Source organism: Papio anubis, chromosome 3 (assembly GCF_008728515.1).
Source record: "Papio anubis isolate 15944 chromosome 3, Panubis1.0, whole genome shotgun sequence".
NCBI classification, from domain to species: Eukaryota; Metazoa; Chordata; class Mammalia; order Primates; family Cercopithecidae; genus Papio; species Papio anubis.
Genome location: NC_044978.1, coordinates 122,708,383 through 122,726,530, shown reverse-complemented (window position 1 = coordinate 122,726,530; position 18,148 = coordinate 122,708,383). Strand labels below are relative to the sequence as shown.

At 37.2% G+C, this 18,148-nt stretch overlaps 1 long non-coding RNA gene across 1 annotated transcript in view; it reads right to left on the bottom strand.

Annotated features, from left to right (window-relative positions):
- Positions 1–5,353, bottom strand: part of LOC103884377 — a 349,506-nt gene extending 344,153 nt beyond the window's left edge. Inside the window, exons 1-2 of the long non-coding RNA XR_002522050.2 lie at positions 3,741–5,353; positions 2,580–2,633 (exon numbers count right to left, since the gene is read on the bottom strand). This is a non-coding gene — a long non-coding RNA (uncharacterized LOC103884377). The remainder of the gene's footprint in view (positions 1–2,579; positions 2,634–3,740) is intronic.
- Between the last annotated feature and the right edge of the window lie 12,795 nt (positions 5,354–18,148).

Genomic DNA, 18,148 nt, shown 5'->3' with positions numbered 1-18,148 from the left:
TTGGTGAAGCTGTATTTGTGGGAATCCTTTCCCAGGTTTAGAGGGGTGGAGAGTTAAGACTACAACCTTCCTTTAAACAGGCAAAAACTGAAACTATTTAACTGAAAGTACTGTCAAATATTTTCTTGTATAACTCAAGAATCAAAGAAAATGAAAATGTAGACTTTTATAACTTGCAGGGCTCTTAGGGGATCTATTTAATGAATCTCTCATTTTACCAGCAGAAAGATCAAGTCAAGCTCACCAGCCTCTGAGTAGCAAACCTGAGACTTGGTCTCCTTATCTTCTGCCCCACCGCCAGGAAGGAAGAAAGGAAGGCAGTAAGTAAAAAGGGAGGGAAGGAAGGGAGGGAGGAAAGAAAAAAAGGATTAAACTCATTTGGGCATCCATCCTATACCAGATTCATACAAACCACTTTGCTGCATATTATATCATGTTATCCCTACAAATACCCTGAGCGATATAGGGGTGCTGACTTGATTTTTACACATCAGAAAACCAAAATGCAAAGAGATCCAGTGGGTCCACTCAAGTGCAGACACCTGATATAGTCAGCTCTTGATTAATGAGGATAAAGGTGAAGAGAGATGAAAGTCATGTATAATTCAAAACCCTGATTAAAACAAAACTAGTCTGAATCTGGTACCAAGTAAATTTATATAAACATATTTTATTGTAATTATATCTAATATTTAGGAACACATTTACCACTCCACAGATGCCCAAAAGTGTAAAAATAACCCTAGTGCAACTCATTAGGAACACTAAACACCAAATGTGTCACTTGATGAGAAACTGCTAAAGGCTTTTTAATAAATAGTCTAATTTCTATTTGCTTCCCAGTTAATCTCTTTTTTAAAATGTTAGAACACAACTAAGTTGGGCAGAGGTGTAATCTCAATGTTTAGATCTTCCTCTGTTTTCTCCTTCTCACTTAATTTCTCAACCCTGTCTTTAGAGTTCTTGAATCCATGATCCTTCTAATTCTATTTGGTTTTGCTCATAGTAAGCAAAAACTTCCTTTTTGAGGGACCATTGACTCTGGGATGGAACCTAGAAATAACCTGGTGGTCTCACTAGAGGAGTTCTGATGATTACCAGGAACCTGTAATAGAAGCCTTCAGATATGTGGATGTTTGTACTGATTGGGGATAATTTTTCTATTTTATGCATTTTTAATGCATTTTCTATTAATCAACAAACAGAGAACACAACCCCAAGTAACTGGGCAATGATCAGGGCTACAAAGCTGGAATGTGAATTCAGCTTTCCAGGATTCCCAAGCTTGTTACTGCCCATAAAGCAGGACACAGACACACAGAGATATGTGCTCAAAACCTGTCTTAAAGCCATATACAAAGACAGCATCACTTTGAATTATTCTAAAAAACAGTGCCTGAAAGTTGTGCATGAGGTAAATTTCCATTAAAAGAATCACAAATTGATATTTTATTTTGAAGCTATTTACAGAGGTGTGTTATACAAGTCTTGAAAATGTGTCTCCCTGACCATGTCACATGCATGGGTACAGGAACACAGGCACACACATGCACATATACACACGCCCCTTCACCTAGCTGACTTTTTCATCACTCCTCATCACTTCATCAGGCAAGCCTTCCCAAAACCCTCCAGACTCAGCTCAATCCCCCTCATCTTCTCATTGTCTCTGCAGCTCTTACCACAGTTGCCAACTGGCTCATTATTTGTTAGCAGAATAGGATAGTGTTTAAGTGTCAGATTCTCAAGCCAGTCTTCCTGGGTTCAAATATCAGTTCTGTCACCTACTGGTTGTGGGATCTTGAGCAAGCGCTTAACCTTGCTTTGCCTCAGTTTCCTCACCTGTAAACTAGAGATCAGAGTTCCATCTTCTGGGATTACTGAGTGGAATACATGAGATAGCACATGTAAAATATTTGGGAAAGTGTCCAGTATAGAGTAAGTTCTATACAGGTATTTGCTATTATTATTTATCAGCTGTGAACATCACTCGTTATGCTGTAAGGTGCACAAAGGCTGGAATTATTTCTGTATTTCCCACTCCTCGTATCTGCTTTCAAATAGTTTTTGGAGGAAGAAAGCTGTGAAATCCCAAAGTTTCCTCTGCCATCACTAAATGTCTTCATCTCATTCACAGCTCTTCCATATTCTCTATGGTCACCACCATTGGAGCTGCTGTTACTACAGCTACCACAGCCCCTTTACTGACACATCCAAATACCTTAAGTTCAAAAGGCTGTGGCATCAGATTCAGAAAGAAGAGTGCTAATTCTAAAAGATAGCCATTCGAGCAGCAGCAATGTAACAGATATTTTGCTGATTCAGCAATTATTTCAAAGGTAACAAAAACTCAACAATAGAGGAGGCAGGAGCTTAAGCTCCAGAAGAAACACACCAACAACTACAAATTCACAGCCACTATCCACCAAGGAGGTACTAAATAATAGTCAGAATAACAATAACAAAAACAACAATGAAAGCACGAAGACGCTTTCAAGGGAGGCACCATAGCAGAGTCATTACGAGCTCAAGACCTTGATCCTGCCAATCTGGGTCTCAAGCCCGTCTCTGTTACTTACTAGCTGTGAAACGCTGAGCTGTTTCTTAATTTTTACGTGATTTAGCTTCCTCATCTGAAAAATGAAGATAAAAATAGTATCAGCACCACTACAGTACTACTATAAGGACTAAAGAATTACCTTTTGTGGAGAACTTGGAACAGTGACTGGCACATAAAAAGTATTCAATTAATGTGGGTTATTTTTGTTAATTGAAAGTTTTTACAGACATATCACAAAGGACCAGCACTGAGAGTTTCCACACATATATTATGCAGACACACACATACCCAAGACCTCTTCCCCAACACCTCACATTAACACTGCACTTTGAGACAGTAAGTGTGTACTCTCTCAGGCCCTTTCCTCGGGCTCTTACACAAAGCCAAGAGTTCTGCCTGTTGCTCTTTCCCTTGATGTGACTATTAACTGTGTGAAGACAGATATCTTAAATCAATCTAGGCATGGCTACCATTATTTCAATGCAGAACATGGACTAATAGTCCCAGCTTTACTTCTCAATTGAGGCTTTGTGTAAGAAAAAGAGCTTCCTATCCAGGTTTTCTTATGAACACACAAAGACCAATCTTTTATCCATGGCCTAACCCAGTGTTTACCAAACTTGAATACATCTGAAGACTTGCAAAGCTCTATCACTTTCTGTCTGAGAGACATATTCCAACCCTTAAATTTATGAAAGACTCAACAAGCTGAAAAAGCAAGCAATACAATTTCGGAGGAGTAGTTTATCCAAGCATACACAGACAGTAAAAAGTAGAACTAGGTTTTAAAACACTTCTTTTGACTTTAGTACAATGTTTTCTTTTAACATTTATTTATTCAAGAAGTTTGGAATTTAGAAATCGTGGAGATGATTGGGCAAACCTAATACTAAAGGAAAAGTCAGATAATCCATAAAATCATTGCTTTTTATCCCCTTAAGAAAGCTGAGAACACTAATAAAGCTAACTTAACTAAAATCTATATAGTTATGATCCCGTTCTATAAAAGATGAGACCAGTGAATTTTTCATCCCTGGTGGAGTAGCAGGAAACAGAATCTACCATAGAAAAGAAAATGAGAAACTACATGAATCTTAAACAACTATTAAGACCTGTGTGTGAACTGGCTTGACATGCTGGAGTCCCAAGGAACCCATCCACACCATCAAGCTGTACTCACCTGCCAGCACTTTACCACAGGTCTTCACCAGGCACATAGGAGGACTATCCTGAAGACTGAGGGAAAGTCAAGAAATCTGACAGAGAGATCCTTGAGGCATGTGAACCTTCCCTAAGTGCAAGGCAGCATCCCAGTGAAGACTGGAGTCAGGGCAGAAGAGTTAAAAGAAATCTGTCTGAGAAAGACTAGGCCTTCACTAGGTCAAAACAGTTGCAACTGAGGCCAGAAATAAGGCAGAAGAACTGAGAACAGTTCCTCAGAGTGTTGTGAACTTTCATTAAGTACAAAGCACTGGATGCCAAAGGCTTGAACTAGCAGAGCAAAAATAAGAGAGACCTCCTGAGATTAATAAAGTCGGAAACGGGGAAGGAAAAAGAACTCCCTAGCAACCAAAACAGTCTGTGAGCATACAGAGATCTCTGAAATCTTGCCAATGCTCAGATCACAAGCCCTAGTGACAGAAAAGACCTTATTTTGTTTTCAAAACATTTGAAGTCAGTCGTAAACTAATCCAACTAAAGCTGAAATAAAACCCACATACCTCAAATATACAACAGATTTCCTCAACTTTCCCAAGCCAAGGCCTAACAAAAAAAAAGTATGCACTTTTCTAGGGTAAAAAAAATATTAATTTTCTCAATCTCTACTTTTTTCTCACAATGTCCAACATACAGTAAAAAATTTTGAGACACACAAAAAGAAAAAAATGTGAACAATAATCAAATGAGAAAACAGTCAACAAGCTGAGACTCTAGAAAGTACAGATGTTAGATTTATCAGGGGGTAACTTCAGCATAACTATGCTAAATATGTCAAATAATTCAGTGGAAAAGGTGGAGAGCATGCATGAATATACAGAGAATTTCAGCAGAGTAATGAAAAGTATAAAAAGAAAGCGAACTGAAATGTCAAAAATTTTTTAAATACACTATCATTAAAAGTGAATACATATTAGGAGCCTAAGAGGCCACGAAACACAACAGTAGCCTATTAACAGCAGCAAAAAGAAGCAATAAACCTGAGGACAGGTCAATTATCAAAAATAAATAAATAAAAGGGGGAGTGAGTAAAAAACTTGAGTCTATGATCTCTAGGACAATATTAAGTAGTCTAGTAAATATGTAATTGCATCCGTGAGAGATAGAAAATGGGTCAGAAGAAATACTTGAAAACATAATGACCAAGAATTTCTCAAAATCGATTAAAAATATCAAACTTCAGCATCACGAATCATAGTAATCCCAAAAAAGGATAAACACAAAAACAGAACTAGGCACACCATATTCACTCTGTAGATAGCCAAAGACGACACAAAAATCTTAAAAGCAGTCAGAGAAAAAAGAAACATTACACAGACGAAAACAATGATAAAATTATGTCTGATTTCTCTTCAGAAACAATGAAGGCCAAAACAATAGAATGACATCTTTAAAGAGCTGAAAGTAAAACATGTTAGTCTGGAATTCTGTATAGGATTCTAAATAGATTCTACATAAAATTGTAGCATAGTCCTATATCCTACAAAAATGAAAAATAAAGACATGTTCATACCCTTCTCCCCAAACCAGATTTTTTTTCTGGGAGATCTACACAAGAAATGCTAAAAGAAATTCTTCAGGGCCGGGCATGGTGGCCCACGCCTGTGATCCCAGCACTTTGGGAGGCCGAGGCAGGAGGATCACGAGGTCAGGAGTTCCAGACCATCCTGGCTAACACGGTGAAACCCCGTCTCTACTAAAAATACAAAAAATTAGCTGGGCGTGGTTGGGGGCGCCTGTAGTCCCATCTACTTGAGAGGCTGAGGCAGGAGAATGGCATGAACCCAGGAGGCGGAACTTGCAGTGAGCCGAGATTGAGCCACTGTACTCGTCTGGGCAACAGAACAAGATTCCGTCTCAAAAAACAAAACAAAACAAAACAAAACAAAAACCCAGAAATTCTTCAACGTGTACATAATAGACACATAAAATAGGTAAAACAAACCATTTGGCAAAATCCAACATCCATTCCTCATAAAATGACTCAGTGAAGGAGAAACTGAAGAGAATTTTCTCAACCTAAAGAAAGCACCTATGAAAATGTATTATACTGAAAGATAAAAGACCAGAACAGGACAAGAATTTCCACTCTCACCACTTCTATTCAACTTTGTCCTGGAGGTTTCAGCTAGTACAATAAAAAAAAAAAAAAAAAAAAGAAAGAAAGAAAAAGAACCACAGGAATCAGAAAAGAAGGAATAAAACTGTCTTTATTCACAGAGAATATGATTATTTGTATAGAAATATGATGGAATCGAGAATAAAAGTTACTTGTACTAATAAGTAAGCTTAGCAAGATTTTGGGATACAAGATCAGCATATAAAATCAACTGAATTTCTATATACTAGCAATAAGTTATTGGAAACTGAATGTTTTAAATGTCACTAATGATAACATAAAAATATATGAAATAGGGATAATTTACATAAAAGATGTGGAAAACTTATAAATAGAAATCGCAAAACATTGTTGAGAAAAAAAAAAGAAAAAACAAAATAAATAGATATATTAATTGGCCAGTATTATATAAAATATTACTCAATATTTTAAAGATGTCATTTCTTCCCAAATTATTCTACAGATTCCAGCAAATTCCAATTAAAATGCCAGGAGGACTTTTGTAGAAATTGACAAAACACACATGAAAATGCAAAGAACCTAAAATAGTCAACAGCAATTTTTTTTTAAGCTCAGTGGCAAGAAACAATAGCAACTTTAAAAAAGAACAAACAAGTTGCAGGGTTAACACTATTTGATTCAAGACTTATTGTAAGTAATCAAGTAAATGTAGTACTTGTAACATACACCAGTAGATCAATGAAGAAATAGACCTGGCCGGGCTCAGTGGCTCGCGCCTGTAATCCCAGCACTTTGGGAGGCGGAGGCGGGAGGATCATCTGAGGTCAGGAGTTCAAGACCAGCCTGGCCAATGGTGAAACACCATCTTTACTAAAAATACAAAACAAACAAACAAACAAACAAAAAAACTAGCCGGGCATGGTGACATGTGCCTGTAATCCCAGCTACTCAGGAGGCTGAGGCAGGAGAATCACTTGAACCCAGGAGGCGGAGGTTGCAGTGAGCTGAGATTGTGCCATTACACTCCAGCCTGGGCGACAGAGCGAGACTGTGTCTCAAAAAAAAAGAAAGAGAGAAAGAGAGAGAGAGAGAGAGAGAGAGAGAGAGAGAGAAAGAGAGAGAGACCCACACATACATGAGCAAATGTTTTCCACAAGGATGCAAAGAAAATCCAATAGAGAAAGGATAATCTTTTCAAAAACAATGCTGGAGCAACTGCATATCCAAATGCAAAAAAGAAACTTGAATCTGCCCCTTGTGCCACAAGCAAAAATTAATTTAAAATGAATCATTGACTTAACTGAAAATAAAATGACAAAACTTCTTTTTAAAATAGGAGAATAACTTTTGTGACCTTATGATAGGCAGATTTTTTAGATATAACAAAAATAATCTATGAAAGAACAAACTGACAAATTGGACCTTATCAAAATTAAATGTACTGTTCTTCAAAAGATACTGCTAACAGAATGAGAAAATAAGCCACAGGATGGAAGGATATATTTCCAAATGATTTCTATGATTTAAAAAAAAAACTAGTATCCAGAATACATAATGATTCAAAACAAACTGAATCACTATATTCAAAAGAAATAACACAATTTTTTAAAGGACAAAAGATTTGAACAGACACTTCAGCAAAAAAGATAATGAGTGGCAAATAAACACAAGAGTCTCAACATCATTAGTCATTATGGAAATGGAAATGGGAACCACAATAAGATGCCCCTTCATACCTGTGTAAATGGATAAAATTTTAAATATTAATAAACAAACAAATAAATAGAAATTGACCATAGAAAAACTGGAACTCTCATACACTTGATGGCAGAATTATAAAATAGTATAACCCATGATCACTGGAGGAAACAGAATAGATGTTCGTCAACAAATTGAAAATAAAACAAACATATGATCCAGCAATCCTACTTCCAGGTATGTATCCAAAGGAAATGAAATCAGTAAGTCAGTCAGATATCTGTACTTCTATGTTCATTGCAGATTATTCACAATTTCAAGACATAGAATCCACCTAAGTGTCTATTAATGGGAATAAATAAAATGTAATATATATACACAATGGAATAGTATTCAGCCTTAAAAAAGGAAACCTAACCATTTGTGACAACATAGATAAACCTGGAGAATATTATGCTAAGTGCAGTAAGCCATGCACAGAAAGACAAATACTGTATGCTCTTACTTATATGTGGAATCTAAAAGAGTTGAACTCATAGAAGCAGAGAATTGAAAGATGGTTACCAGGGGCTTGCGAATGTGGGGACAATATGGAGATGTTGGTCAAAGAGTGTGAAGTTTCAGTTAGACAGGAGAAATAAATTTTGGAGAACGATTACACAACATGGAGACTATAGTTAATAATAATATAAACTTCAAATTGCTGAAAGAGATTTTAACTGCTCTTACCACAAAAAAAAGCATGTGAGGTGATAGATATGTTAACAAGCTTGATGTAATCACTCCACAATCCATACATATATCAAAACATCACACTGTACATCATAAATGTATACAATTTTTATTTGCATTTAAGATATAGATTTGTAAATTAAATAAAATCAGAAAATACTACAACTACTTTGAAAAATAGTAGACTTTTTTTAAGATTACCACAAAATCCAGCTGTTTTACTATTGGGCATTTACCCAAGAGAAATAAAAGAATATGTCCATATAAGACTTATTTTTATTTATTTTTTATTTATTTATTTATACTTTAAGTTCTAGGGTACATGTGCAAAACGTGCAGGTTACATATGTATACATGTGCCATGTTGGTGTGCTGTATCCATTAATGCGTCATTTACATTAGGTATATCTCCTAATGCTATCCCTCCCCACTCCCCCGACCCCACGACAGGCCCCAGTGTGTGATGTTCCCCTTCCTGAGTCCATGTGATCTCACTGTTCAATTCCCACCTATGAGTGAGAACATCGGGTGTTTGGTTTTTTGTCCTTGCAATAGTTTGCTGAGAATGGTTTCCAGCTTCATCCATGTCCCTACAAAGGACATGAACTCATCCTTTTTTATGGCTGCATAGTATTCCATGTGCCACATTTTCTTAATCCAGTCTATCATTGATGGACATTTGGGTTGATTCCAAGTATTTGCTATTGTGACTAGTGCCACAATAAACATACGTGTGCATGTGTCTTTATAGCAGCATGATTTATAATCCTTTGGGTATATACCCAGTAATGGGGTGGCTGGTTCAAATGGTATTTCTAGTTCTAGATCCTTGAGGAATCGCCATACTGTCTTCCACAATGGTTGAACTAGTTTACAGTCCCACCAACAGTGTAAAAGTGTTGCTGTTTCTCCACATCCTCTCCAGCACCTGTTGTTTCCTGACATTTTAATGATTGTCATTCTAACTGGTATATCATTGTGGTTTTGATTTGCATTTGCATTTGCATTTCTCTGATGGCCAGTGATGATGAGCATTTTTTCATGTGTCTGTTGGCTGCATAAATGTCTTCTTTTGAGAAGTGTCTGTTCATATCCTTCACCCACTTTTTGATGGGGTTGTTTTTTTTCTTGTAAATTTGTTCGAGTTCTTTGTAGACTCTGGATATTAGCCCTTTGTCAGATGAGTAGATTGCAAAAATTTTTTCCATTCTGTAGGTTGCCTGTTACTCTGAGGTAGTTTCTTTTGCTGTGCAGAAGCTCTTTAGTTGAATTAGATCCCATTTGTCAATTTTGGCTTTTGTTGCCATTGCTTTTGGTGTTTTAGACATGAAGTCTTTGCCCATGCCTATGTCCTGAATGGTATTGCCTAGGTTTTCTTCTAGGGTTTTTATGGTTTTAGGTCTAACATTTAAGTCTTTAATCCATCTTGAGTTAATTTTTGTATAAGGTGTAAGGAAAGGATCCAGTTTCAGCTTTCTACTTATGGCTAGCCAGTTTTCCCAGCACCATTTATTAAATAGAGAATCCTTTCCCCATTTCTTGTTTTTCTCAGGTTTGTCAAAGATCAGATGGTTGTAGATGTGTGGTATTATTTTTGAGGGCTCTGTTCTGTTCCATTGGTCTATATCTCTGTTTTGGTACCAGTACCATGCTGTTTTGGTTACTGTAGCCTTGTAGTATAGTTTGAAGTCAGGTAGCGTAATGCCTCTAGCTTTGTTCTTTTGGCTTAGGATTCTCTGGGCAATGCAGGCTCTTTTCTGGTTCCATATGAGCTTTAAAGTAGTTTTTTCCAATTCTGTGAAGAAAGTCATTGGTAGCTTGATGGGGATGGCATTGAATCCATAACTTACCTTGGGCAGTATGGCCATTTTCACGATATTGATTCTTCCTATCCATGAGCATGGAATGTTCTTCCATTTGTTTGTGTCCTCTTTTATTTTGTTTAGCAGTGGTTTGTACTTCTCCTTGAAGAGGTCTTCACATCCCTTGTAAGTTGAATTCTTAGGTATTTTATTCTCTTTGAAGCAATTGTGAATGGGAGTTCACTCATGATTTGGCTCTCTGTTTTTCTGTTATTGGTGTATAAGAATGCTTGTGATTTTTGCACATTGATTTTGTGTCCTGAGACTTTGCTGAAGTTGCTTATCAGCTTAAGGAGATTTTGGGCTGAGATGATGGGGTTTTCTAAATATACAATCATGTCACCTGCAAACAGGGACAATTTGACTTCCTCTTTTCCTAATTGAATGCCCTTTCTTTCTCCTGCCTGGTTGCCCTGGCCAGAACTTCCAACACTATGTTGAACAGGAGTGGTGAGAGAGGGCATCCCTGTCTTGTGCCAGTTTTCAAAGCGAATGCTTCCAGGTTTTGCCCATTCAGTATGATATTGGCTGTGGGTTTGTCATAAATAGCTCTTATTATTCTGAGATACATCCCAACAATACCTAATTTATTGAGAGATTTTATCGTGAAGGGCTGTTGAATTTTGTCAAAGACCTTTTCTGCATCTATTGAGATAATCATGTGGTTTTTGTCTTTGGTTCTGTTTATATGCTGGATTATGTTTATCGATTTGCATATGTTGAACCAGCCTTGCATCCCAGGGATGAAGCCCACTTGATCACGGTGGATAAGCTTTCTGATCCTGGATTCGGTTTGCCAGTATTTTATTGAGGATTTCTGCATCAATGTTCATCAGGGATATTTGTCTAAAATTCTCTTTTTTTTTGTTATGTCTCTGCCAGGCTTTGGTATCAGGACAATGTTGGCCTCATAAAATGAGTTAGGGAGGATTCCCTCTTTTTCTATTGATTGGAATAGTTTCAGAAGGAATGGTACCAGCTCCTCCTTGTACCTCTGGTAGAATGCAGCTGTGAATCCCTCTGGTCCTGGACTTTTTTTGGTTGGTAGGCTCTTAATTATTGCCTCAATTTCAGAGCCTGTTATTGGTCTATGCAGGGATTCAACTTCTTCCTGGTTTAGTCTTGGGAGGGTGTATGTGTCCAAGAATTTATCTATTTCTTCTAGATTTTCTAGTTTATTTGTGTAGAGGTGTTTATAATATTCTCTGATGGTAGTTTGTATTTCTGTGGGATTGGTGGTGATATCCCCTTTATCATTTTTTATTGCATCCATTTGATTCTTCTCTCTTTTCTTCTTTATTAGTCTTGCTAGCGGTCTATCAATTTTGTTGATCTTTTCAAAAAACCAGCTCCTGGATTCATTGATTTTTTGGAGGGTTTTTGTGTCTCTATCTCCTTCAGTTCTGCTCTGATCTCAGTTATTTCTTGCCTTCTGCTAACTTTTAAATATGTTTGCTCTTGCTTCTCTAGTTCTTTCACTTGTGATGGTAGGGTGTCAATTTTAGATCTTTCCTGCTTTCTCTTGTGGGCATTTAGTGCTATAAATTTCCCTCTACACACTGCTTTAAATGTGTCCCAGAGATTCTGGTATGCTGTATCTTTGTTCTCATTGGTTTCAAAGAACATCTTTATTTCTGCCTTCAGTTCATTATGTACCCAGTAGTTATTCAGGAGAAGGTCGTTCAGTTTCCATGTAGTTGAGCGGTTTTGAGTGAGTTTCTTAATCCTGAGTTCTAGTTTGATTGCACTGTGGTCTGAGAGACAGTTAGTTATAATTTCTGTTCTTTCATATTTGCTGAGGAGTGTTTTACTTCCAACTATGTGTTCAATTTTGGAATAAGTGCAATGTGGTGCTGAGAAGAATGTATATTCTGTTGATTTGGGGTGGAGAGTTCTGTAGCTGTCTATTAGGTCTGCTTGGTGCAGAGTTGAGTTCAATTCCTGGATATCCCTGTTAACTTTCTGTCTCGTTGATCTGTCTAATGTTGACAGGTCCACATAAGACTTATACACAAATGTCCACAGCAGCTTTATTTTTAATGGCCCAAACTGGAAAGAACCCAAATGTCCATGAGTAGATGAATGGATAAAGAAAGTATAGCATACCTATACAATGGAATATTACTCAGCCACAAAAATGAATAAGTTATTGGTATGTGCTACATTATAGCTGAGCCTCAAAATAATCAGGCTGAATAACAAAATTAGTATAATCTGGCTGGGCGCAATGGCTCACGCCTGTAATCCCAGCACTTTGGGAGGCCGAGGCAGGCGGATCACAAGGTCAGGAGATCGAGACCATCCTGGCTAAAACAGTGAAACCCCATCTCTACTAAAAATACAAAAAATTAGCTGGGCGTGGTGGCGAGCGCCTGTAGTCCCAGCTACTCAGGAGGGTGAGGCAGGAGAATGGTGTGAACTCAGGAGGCAGAGCTTACAGTGAACTGAGATGGTGCCACTGCACTCCAGCCTGGGTGCGACAGCGAGACTCCGTCTCAAAAACAAACAAACAAACAAAAAGAGTATAATCTATATGATTCCGTGTGTATAACATTCGAGAAAATACAAACTAATATACAGTGATCCAAAGCAGATCAATGATTGCATAGGAACTGAGTAACGTACGGAAAGGCTAAAGGAAGGGATGACAAAGAGACCATGGAAAATATGAAAGGACAATGGACATATTCATTATCTTGATTGTGATCATTTTGTAGATGTATGTATATCTCAGAACATCACACTGTACACTTTATGTGCATTTTATGGTAGGTCAATGTTATGAACTTAATTGTATCCTCCAAAATTCGTACGTTGAAGTCTTACCCACTGCTATATCAGATTGTTACTATATTTGGAGATAAGACCTTTCAAGAGAGAATTGGGGTGAAATAAGGTCATATTGGTGGGTCCTTATCCAATAAAACTGGAATTTTCTTGTTGTCGTTGTTTTGGAAGAGAAGATTAAGACACAGACCATAGGATGACCATGTAGGGACATAGCAAGTAGGTGGCCATCTGCAAGCCCAGGAGAGAGGCCTCAGAAGAAATCAATCCTGCTGATACCTTCAACTGGATTTCTAGCTTCCAGAAATGTGAATAAATAAATTTCTGTATGTTTAAGCCACTCAGTCTGTGGTATTTTGTTATAGCAGTCGTAGTAAAGTAATACAGTCAATTATATGTCATTGGGGCTATTAAAATGAAAAACAGGCCATGCATGGTGGCTCACACCTGTAATTCCAGCACTTTGGGAGGCCAAGGTGGGTAGGTCAGTTGAGCCCAGGAGTTCAAGACCAGCCTGGGTAACATGGTGAAATCCCGTCTCTACCAAAAAAAAAAAAAAAAAAAAAAAAAAAAAACAGCTAGGCAGGGTGGCATGTGCCCATAGTCCCAGTTAATAAAATAGTTTGAATACTGCTACAATAAAGAAACTTCCACAAGTCTCTTCGTGCACATGAGCTAGTGTATTTTTAGAGGCAAAAAGTGGAATTTGATGATCAAAGTGTTTGTACCTAGAGTCTATGAACACATAAGGCATTAGAAAAAATATATATAGCCTCTATAACACTACCGCAATTGATTCCCTTCTTAAAATATAATAAATACTTAGTTGTGGTTTTTTAAATGTCCACAGTATAGTGAGAAACACACATACAAATAATCACAAAATGACGGAGTAAAAATTACAGCATAGGTATATAAAGCTTTCCTATGGGTAAAAAGTAGGAAATTGCCTAAGAATGTCAAGGGAGGTTCGCAATTTTTTTTTTTTTTAAAAAGGTATTTGAAACGAATCTTAAAGAACATGTAATCTGCCAAACTAAGAAACAGATAAAGGGAAGTCTTAGAAGAGGGAAAGAGCATAACATATCATCAAAAGTGTGGCTGCAACTGTCTCTTCAGATACTATCTGGATACAGAGTCCTAGTAACTTCAGGAAAATCACAGATGTTATTCAGAGCTGGAAATATTCTTCAACCAGTTTTGCATTTTACAGATGTTGTATCTGAATCCCAAGCCCAGGTTGACTTTCACAAAATCATAAACTTGCTCATGAAAAACTCAAGGGCTGAATTTATGTCCACTTATTCTTAGTTCACTGCTTTTCTACTATAATGATCTGCCTCCATAAAGCAACAAGGATGGTTTTTTAAAAACAAAAAACCATTCCTACTGTAATAGATATGCCTTTATCCTAAATCCACTAGGTTCAAATAGACTGTTTTCAAACAAGTCTATTTGAAGATAATTTTATGGTATCTCTCTAGCCCCCCAAAATTCTAAATAGTCTTCTAACTTAGAATAGGTTTTATGGTTAAATACGGCTTTTTTACTTTAATTTTTTTAATTGACAAACCATGAGTCCTAAGTAGAATAACTCTAGGTTTACCAAAACGTTATTTTAAATTTTTTTTCTTTTTGTAGGGACAGGGTCTGTCTATGTTGGCCAGGCTGGTCTTGATCTCCTGGACTCAAGCAATCCTCCCACGTTTGCTTCCCAAGGTGCTGGGATTATAGGCCTGAGCCACTGCACCCAGCATTACCAGAATATTATTAATAGAAGATTAATAAATTATTTATGAAATCAAAAACTCTATATTGAATGTACGCTATGTGAAGTACACTGTATTAGTCACACATTGAAACTGGGCACCCAGTGACCTATTCTGCAATTTATTTGTGTTACTTAGTAGTTTAACTCATAAGATATAATATCAGAAATATTTGGGTTTCTATCCTGGCTCCACTTACTTGCTATGTGATCCTGGCAAATTTTCAAACATCTATATAATGAGCTAATAATACTACACAGTTCATGAGTTGTAATTAATATTAAATAAAATGAATTCAAAACACTCAATATATTGCTTGATACACAGTCAGTGGTCATCAGTAGGTATTAGTTGACATAATCCTAACCACCAGTTTTATCATCTTCACCTTGACATGATGATCTAGGTCAAGGCCTTAGCTTAGGTTCTCTAGAAAACAGAGCCTGAATCAAGAATTAAGTGTTGATGCTTTCTTTGGGTTGTACGAACCAGGGGGGAAAAGGGAGATGTAGCAAAGAAGGATGGAAAGCCATGTAAAATGCTATTACCCTGCTGGTCACTGCTTCCCAGTGAGCCATAAATAGGCATAGCAGATCACTCAGCAAAAGCACCTGCTTGGTCATACAGGACTTCAAATGAGCTTTGTGTATCTGTAATTGGAATAGTGCATGGGAAGGAGTAAAAAGGGGAGAGAGGTATTTGCTTTCTTCCTCCCATCTTCAGTTTCCCATAAGTCAAATATTGCTCCATGGGAATTAATACTATCACACCTCTGAGCTGTGTCATCTAGCTCTTCTGATGGCCACTTAAGATGTCAGTCACCACACCAAGTACTACGCAATTTCATCAGAGCGAATTTCAACTATGCATTTGTAAACTGGAATTAGAAGTTCAAAAGTCTAAAAAACTGATGGGAGGAGTAAGAAATTCTGAATTGTAGCCAGTAAACCTGGCTGCCCTGTAGCTACTGCCCAGCGACAGCATGAATCACTGTCAAACCATTGACAGCATGGGCTGAGAAGCAAACCTGCTGAGGGAATCTAAAGCAGGACATAAGATCTGGGTCATATACACTCTAGTTCTCACATGTCAACAACCTGTAATTAGAGACCTATAATAAAGGTGTATTAGTCAGGTTTTGCTGCATAACAAACAACTGCCAAATCTCCATGGCTTAAAACAAAGAAAATATTCACTTCCACTTCTCCCTCAGAGGTCTGCAGGTCAGCAGTGATTTAGCTGGGCTCAACTGGGCTCAGGCTGGCTCAAATTCAGGTTGGTTTCTTGTATCTCTGATCCTGGGACCCCAGCAAAAGGAGCTGTGGCTAACCATGGTGTGTCCTTCTCATGGCAGATGGTAAGAGCATAAGAGAGGCCAATGGAAACTCTCCATGCCTCCTAAAGCATTGGCTCAGAGCTGGCATGCTGGCACTTCTGTGAAAAACAGCAAGAACAACTCACAAAACTCAAGTTTATAATCCATATTCTTCTAAAATGCCCCTAATATAACAAACTTCCATCTTTGATATTTTCATTTTTTCAGGATAATCCATACTCATCAATACCTAAAGTAGCATGAGCATTTCTCTTAATTAATTTGGTTTTCACAGTCACATTCGGAATCCTTTGAGGTGTCTATTCTTCTAAGTCATCCTCCTTGTACTGAAATTTCATTTTTGAACACAAAAACAATTTTACTTCATTAAAAACACCATTTGTTCCTGTTAACATTCCCAGAGACAAAGGACATCTAGAGAAATGTAGAACTCCAAGTACTATGCATTCATAAACTGGAATTAAAAGTTCCTAAGCAATAGGGTTTTGGATACCAAGAATAGCCTAGCTGTTCCCTAGCCTTCTTCCAAGCCCCATGTGTTTGCTTAGTTAACACACTAAACTTTTTTTTTTCTTTTCTCTCTCTCTCTTTTTTTTTTTTTTTTTTTTTTTTTTTTTTACTACTGCCAGCATTGCAAAGTCAAAATAGCTGTGGAGGAACAAGCTGTTCTGCCTCATGTCTCATCAACATTCCTTGCTCAGTGTATCAAAACACAGAGAGCATACAGAGCAAATGCAACAACTCTTCAAAAAGTTCTCTGTTGGGGATTTTCTTCCCGGGAAACCATCCACAACTGCCTACTTAAAACATCAGAAGAAAGGTGGGTCTCCTACTCAAATCCAAGTGAAATCACAGCAAGCAAGTATGGATTTCAACTTGGGTTATAGATTTAAAGTATGGATTTTTGCCACTTGAAAAATAAATATATAGGCCTGCATGAACTAATATCAAGATTAAAATGTACAAACAAGTTTTCTTTCCAAAAGACCAATTTAAAATTATGAGGTAAAGTTATTTCACCAGGTCATTGAGAAAAAAAGTAATTGAACTAACATTTTAACCCAACTTTCCTGGGAAGAATTTTGATTTCAAATAGCAAGTATATTGCAAATAGTACTAAGCCAACTATATAAGATGGGTCCATTTAAAGAAAGCTAAATGGAAAGGTTGATAAGATGATCAAAGTCATTTCCCTTCAGATCACAGATCAGCTAATCACCTTTGCCTTTTAAGAGAGAAAAAAAAAAAATTAACAGGAGAATGATTAACCTATTTGTCCACATTTAAACATATATAAAATTGAGTATTCAATTTAGTCTTTCTCTTATTCATGATCTGACAATTAAATTAATACTTATCCTAAAGAAATAGTTTCTATTTGCATAGTTAAAACAAATGATATTTCATTTAACACAAAAATAGTTCACAGTCAGAATCTGGTTGATATCGGAAATGATACTTAATAATCACTACTACTATAACTTACAGATCAGTGGCTGCAACAATAGTCAGAACACTTGCTAGAAAGTAGTGAGTTTTGAGCAGAACTCTGGCAAGAAATTGCTTCCTTCTCAGTAAAAACCAAGACAATCTAAACCACCGTCCACTTCTACCACTGCCTCTACCTCCCTGTACCCTAAAAGGAAGAGTTTCCCAAGTATTCTTTTCAAGTGACCACAACAGACAATTGTGCCTAGACACATGGGAAGAGGGCCATATACCCTACATTCCAGCAAAGCAATGAAGTAGAAAGAGCTATAAGAGGAACAACACAGTACGAAATGTAATACTTTAAGTCTAAAATGTGAGCCATTGCATTTAGATTATAGAAACTCATCATCCTGGGAGCATAGGCCATCCCTGAAACAACAAATGCCAACTTGGAGTAGATTATGAGGATTGTTATTTAGTACAGAAATTACAAGAGAAAATAGTACAGAGAAAAGAAGAGACTGTGAACAAGACGGACCTAAAGTTGTTCATATCTTCTTCTTACTTATGGCTGGGCACAGTGATTCGTGCTTGTAATCCCAGTGCTTAGGGAGGCTGAGGAAGGAGGGCTGCTTGAGGCCAGGAGTTTGAGACTAGCCTGGGCAACAGGTAAAC